A 6946-nucleotide genomic window follows, 5' to 3' on the forward strand; every position below is an offset into this window, starting at 1 on the left:
TTAAATCTTTTCCAGTCGAGGAATTACTGAATCAGTTATTTATTATCGGGATTATAATATGTGAAATGACATCATGCTCCAAATATACATTGAAACAAAAAACATTCTAGCTCCTGTCAGTCTGCTTTTAAGTCTAGATTTGCAATGATATCTCCGTTTTCAATGGCAGTTTCGATCAATTTCAAGCGTTATTGTGTTTGACCTTTAGTTATTAAATTGAAGTTTCACTGTAAAATTGAATGCGTTTCAAGAAAAAAGTGCTACAAATATAAACAAATCAGTTTGGTGTTGAAACAGCTCATAGTAGCACGATACGGAAAGAATCACGTAAGAAAGATTCAATGTTTACTGATGTTTGGCTATGACATATGAAAATCAAAAAGATAAACAAGAAACAGAAAATAGAAAATGATTGATGAATGAAAAAACGTGAATCTGGAAATTTGCGAAAAAAATACCACAGAGATAGGAATTGAAAAAAAGATGTTCAAACATCGATCTTAAAAAGGGGCATTGGATCTAAATAAAAAAATAATTACAAGAACGTTAATTGTCGTTTACAGTAACAAGCTTGAGTTCCAGCTTAACCGACCATCCCTGTTTGCCACTCCGTTACTGATCGGGATCAGCTGAAATTGTACTAAGATTTTCTATATTTGTACTCGGTTTGGGAAATCTAATCACTAATTTTTGAGGAAGAAAATAAAATTTTATTAAGTATGGACCATTGCTTTCTGCACATTTTGCTCACCTATCTGGAAGTTTATGGTAACCACACCAATATTGTGTAACAGAGTTACTTTGCTGTGTCTCAGTTCATACCGGTATTCTGTTAATCTCACAAAAGAATGATCAGTATCACTTACTCTTACTCTTTCAGTCGAGACCATGCGGGTCTCTGCTATATGCAGGTGGCGTCTCTATTCAACTCGATTCATGGTTGTTTGCCGCCAGTCTCGGTAGCTGCGAAGGGTCCGCAGGTCGTCCTCAATTTGATCAATACATATTGCCCGCTGCGCTCCTCTTCTTCTTATACCGGTCGTATCATTATCGAGGATCATTGAAACCGGGTTGTTCTTCGACATTCTAACAACATGCCCGGCCCACCGTAACCGCCCGACCTTGGCCGTTTGGACGAGGGTTGGTCCTCCCAGCAATTGGTGCAGTTCATGGTTCATTCGCCTTCTCCATGTACCGTCTCCTTCAAAAACACCCAGTGCACGTTGATCCTTCACAAGCATTGTCCAGGACTCGTGCCCGTATAGGATAACTGGTCTAATAAGCGCTTTGTAGATAGTTAACTTCGTACGACGGCGACTCGATCGTAGCGTCCTGCGCAGTCCAAAGTAAGCACGATTTCCTGACAATATGCGTTTCTGAATTTCTCTGCTGGTGTCATTATCGGCAGTTACCAGTGAACCCAAGTACACGAACTCGTCGACCATTTCGATTTCATCACCGCCAATCAGAACTCGTAATGGATGGCTGACATTATTTTCTCTCGAGCCCCTGACTTTCATGTACTTTGTCTTTGACACATTGATGTCTAGTCCGATCCGCTTGGCCTCAGCTTTTAGTCCGATGTACGTATCTTCCATCTTCTCAAATAATGCTATGCATGCTATAATGTCAGTATCATCAGCGAAACCAAGTAGCTAGACGGATTTTCTGAAAATCGTGCCACTCGTGTTTATCCTCGCTCTTCCTATCACACCCTCCAAAGCAATGTGGAATAGCAGGCACGAAAAGCCATCACCTTGCCGTAACTCTCTGCAAGTTTCGAAGGAACTCGAGTATATCCCCAATACTCGAACAACGCACATCACTCGGTCCATCGTAGCCTTGACCAATCGTATCAGTTTGTCCGGGAATCCGTAGTCGTGCATGATTTTCCATAGCTGTTCTCGATCGATTGTGTCGTAGGCTGACTTGAAATCGATGAATAAGTGATGTGTGGGCACATTGTATTCGCGGCACTTTTGCAACACCTGGCGGATGGCGAACACTTGGTCGGTGGTAGCACGTTCGCCCATAAATCCTGCCTGATATTGTCCCACGAATTCGTTGGCAATTGGTGAAAGTCGACGGCATAAGATTTTGGGACACACGATTCCTTCCACCCATTCCTCCCGTAAAATCCCGTTTACCCAGATCTAACGACCAGATAACGACCCAGTGCAGTGCTTTCACTAGTGCATTACCACCGTGTTTTAGTAGCTCGCTTGGTAGTTGGTCAACGCCAGCGGCCTTATCATTTTTCAACCGGCTTACCTCCTCCTCGACTTCTTGGAGGTCTGGGAACGGCAGTATATCGTCCTCCGCACGCATCCCCAAGTTCGTTACCGCGCCATAATTTTCGTATTCCGCCACATCGCCATTAAGGTGCTCGTCGAAATACTGCCGGCACCTCTCGATCACCTCACAGTCGTTCGCGAGAAGATTCCCGTTTGTGTCCTTGCACATATCGGCCTGTGGCACATGGCCTCTGCGCGAACGGTTCACCTTCTCGTAGAGCTTCCTTGTGTCATTAGCACGGAACAGCTGTTCCATCGCTTCGCGATCTCGGTTTTCCTGTTGACGCTTTTTTCTACGGGATACCGAGTTTAGTCTGTTCCGCGCCTGTCTGTATCGCTCCTCGTTTGCTCTCGTCCGGTGTTGCAGCTTGCTCGCCCAAGCTGCATTCTTCTCGGCCATTAAAAGTTCACAATCGTCGTCGAACCAGTAGTCTTACGTTCGGAGCCGCCGTACCTAGCGTTGCCGATGCAGTGCTACCTATGGCAGAATGGATGTCACTCCAGCCATCTTCAAGAGTAGCTGCACCAAGCTGCTCTTCCGTTGGTAGTGCCACTGCCAACTGCTGCGCGTAATCTTGAGCTACTCCAGCATCCCGGAGCTGTTCGATTTTAACCATGACGTTCGGTTTCAACGTTGACACATCGTTTCGGTTTCAAAGTTGACACATCGTTTGCCAATGTTATTCGATGCGGCATGCAGGCTGTTCGTCCCGATTACCAGTTGATACATTCAAGGATGGCTTTTATCGTATCAAAGAAAGTTCACTCGCAACTCTTCCACGATTGAATCAGTGCCATCAAAGAGAAACTGAAATCATCGCAACAACAAAAAAAACGGCATGGTACATTCAACATAGAATAGACACTAGTGCGAGAGCGAATTTCTCTCGGTGAACCGTCTGAGAATCAACGGCTAGCACGCTGCTGTGGGGATTCTCTCTGAAGCAACAAACGGTCGCTTATTCTCGTTTCGCGATCCGATTCTGTATGGGCAGCGGATAATTGCGATAGAATCATTTTACTATTGCCGCTTATTCTAACTATGTGCATATAACCTTTGTATAATTTGTGTCTATGAAAATGTATGTGAATGCTCCACACAAGGGTTTTTAAATATTGCAACCTAGTATGAGAATCATCAAGTCGAATCATCGATTCGATTTCCTGCGATAATTGTCATTGCGATTCTCTCTTGGTAAATTTCACACAGCGGCGATCATTATCAGACTAATTTTTTTTAAGGGCCATGAAATACTCAGAGTATGAAGTGGAGCGAAGAAATGTAGAAAAATTCTCTCGAAGTTCATGCATTGAGAGACTCGAATTCTTGTAGCACCTTCTACCGGATTGAAAAAGTTGTATACAATATAGATAAAAATCGAGCAGCTTCTGTCAAATTTTCAGCAATCACCAACACTGGATACATTGTCTCCCTTCCTACCTGGGCATTCATGTCACCGATGACAATTTTTACGTCCCTGCGTGGGCAGCCGTCATAGGCTTGTTCCAACTGCCCATAGAACGCTTCTTTCTCATCATCGGGTCTTCCTTCATGTGGGCAGTACACGTTAATGATGCTGTAATTGAAAAAACGGCCTTTAATTCTCAACTTACACATCCTAGCGTTGATCGGCTGCCACCCAATCACTCGCTGACGCATCTTGCCCAGCACTATAAAGCCAGTTCCCAGCTCGTTCGTTGTGCCACAGCTTTGGTCTGCGAAACCGAAACGAAGTTTCCAATTGTAGTCCTTATTTCCTATTTTTTCCCTGTTAGCTTACGACCAAGGTCCCACAGAGGTTGGTTACCCGGTCTTTCCTGTGGTTGCTCGTACCCCAGCACCGCAGGGAGGTAGGGATAGGAGCTACTGGACAAGAGGCTAAGAGTCACATTGTGGCCTGAATTACACATTGTCCAGTCGTTTACCAACCAAACCAGCATCAGCCGCGGCTTATTTGACAAAACTGAAGTAACTGGTACTAAACGTAGGCTAGAAGATAATTGTTATATGCTATCGCAAAACGATGAGGGCTACAGTCGAAACGAAGGAATATGATTTATGCAAATTGAAGTCTTGAAAGACAAGAAATAACATTAAATGAGAAAAAGAATTTTGCTAAATCAAATAATAGACAAGAAAAAATTATCAAGAAAAAATATCGAAACAAAAACGGTTCGTGGAATAAAGTGATAGTTTAGTAAAAAGAGTCTCCAGATTGAATCATTTAAAGAATCTGGTAGTAGAAAATAGAAAAAGTGAGTTCCACACGGCCTGGTCCTGTCCAGAGAAAGATAATCACCCTTATTCTGAATCACGACGTATTGATATTTCGATCGAACCCTAGCTACCTTTGATTTTACTAGCGTTATTGGGAATACAAATAAAATATGATCGAAAAATCAATACGTCGTTATTCATAATAAGGGTGAATAGGTACTATCAATCTCCTAGTGAACCCCAGCCCCTACAATCTGTCGTTTAGAGCAACAATACGAAAAAAGGAAAATTGCAACAAATTGCAAAATAGGGAAATCTTCTAAATTGCGTTTTTAAACCTGTTTCGATTTGCAGGTTTTGCTGGTGTAGACTCGAACGATCATCCGTGTTTCTTTTTAGTAAACAGTTGCACAGTAATCTTTATGAAATTATGAATAATTTGAGTAAGGCATCATTACACCACTAGGTGGATTGAAATAGGATTTGTTGTTAGCGTTACACTATTCCAATCACGATTTCGCACCTTGGGGACTTATGATAAACTTTGTTGTTTCTATCTAACATATTCCGATCGTTTCTCATAAACTCTCTCAGTGCTTCAGATGAGTTTTATCTAAAGGTTCGAAGAAGAATTACAGATCCTATATGTTTACTAATGCTTTGCGTCATCGCTGAACAAACAAATAATATGACACCCATTTTTATACCAGTTAATATCGCTCGTTAGATGCCATTTAATACTGCGAGCCCATCCAATATCAAGAAGGTTGAATACACCTAAAACAACAATCCTGTCATTCAAAGAAGGATATGTTTAAGCTTGTAGATACTTGGTGATGTACTATTACACTTCATTCTTGTTACTTATTGACTCATTCGATGGTTAACGTTCTTCTGAATTGCACCCACATTATTTATACTGTTGGGTAGGATGTGCGTGTATTGCCAAATTATCCAATTTTCTCAATGCATCACCATTCGCAATAAACGTAATCGGTTTCGTCAGCCGTGTTCTTATCACATCGGAACGGTTCGTTTAACTTAACCGAAAGTAATTCTCAGATCCTTTGTCGAAGGTGAAATTTTTATCATTAGCCATATACAATTTTGTGTACAGAGCGTATAAATATTTATCGATGCTAAAGGTCTCGAAGCTTTTATCTCGTATCATGATCGGAACGGCCCGGACGGGTCAAGGTAAATAGCCCAAAACGAAATTACATAGAATAAGAATACGTCTAGATGAGAAAAAAGTTTGAACTCGTTGGGCGATAAAATCGGGGAAACATTGGGTGGCAGGTTAGCAGTAAAGCTTTTTGATCTTCGTTACCATTTTATTGACTTTTCGTTGTTTTTCTGCCCATGGCAATTCGCATTTAATCTTCCGTTGTCTAATGTTGGCACATGAGGTTATTTCACAGATAATTGATTTTGCCGAAATCAAGTGATAACATTGAGTTTTCCGAGTTACTGTATGCCGTGGGTTCATACGTTTGATGTGAAATTCCGTAATGTGGTTTAATATGGGGAAGTAATAAGTATACTGGTTCATCGGCAGAATGAAGGTTTTCATCATCTTATGTACACAGAAACAATCAAAAGGCCGCATGACATCCTGCGCTAAAAAAATTTAGTCAAAAAACCGATCCACTGATTCACTATGTAGTAAAAGGCATGCAGGAATTTTTCTTTTCTTTTTTTCAATTATCGGATTTTTTTAGTGGTATTTCACACGGTTACTCTAAATTATCTCTTCGTTTGCCGCTTGTTTGTTGAACAACCCGTTTTTATTTTTGAGCTATTTTTTGATAGAATTCTTTCTCTACCGCTGCGGATAATACATTTTCGGTTTATGCGTTGTTTTCCGGTTTATGTATTCAACATTTTTTGTAAAATTTTTGCACTAAACTAATTAAAAACCTGTTTTAATCCACCTAGTGGTGTTATGATGCCTTTTTCGTATCTTTAATTTTATCATATATATTCTATGGTAGTCTTCTATGGTAATTTTCTTCGATTCTTGTACAAATAACCGAAATCGGTTTGTTTGCCCGTCTACTGATAATGATGGGTAGTTTTTCCTGATGAAATTCAGGAATTCTTTATGGGATCACAGGACCTTTCATTTGAACTTAATATTGTGAAAATCGGTCAAACCATCGCTAAGAAAAATTAGTGAGATCCATTTGCGAAAATATGATCACTATTTCCGCTGCATCCGGAATCGGAAACCAAGAACCAATATAGCAGCAATCGGTTCCCTTGGTCGTCTACTGATGACAACTATCGAATGAAGTAGTTTTGAGACCAGTTTATAATATATTTTACGTATTTTGATTCATCTTTGAATAATAATGTAGAATTTGAAACACACTTTACTCTATAATCCTGGAACCGAAAATCGGATACAGCCCGTTCAATTGAATTTAAGTTT

Source organism: Malaya genurostris, chromosome 2, assembly GCF_030247185.1.
Source record: "Malaya genurostris strain Urasoe2022 chromosome 2, Malgen_1.1, whole genome shotgun sequence".
Classification (NCBI taxonomy): Eukaryota; Metazoa; Arthropoda; class Insecta; order Diptera; family Culicidae; genus Malaya; species Malaya genurostris.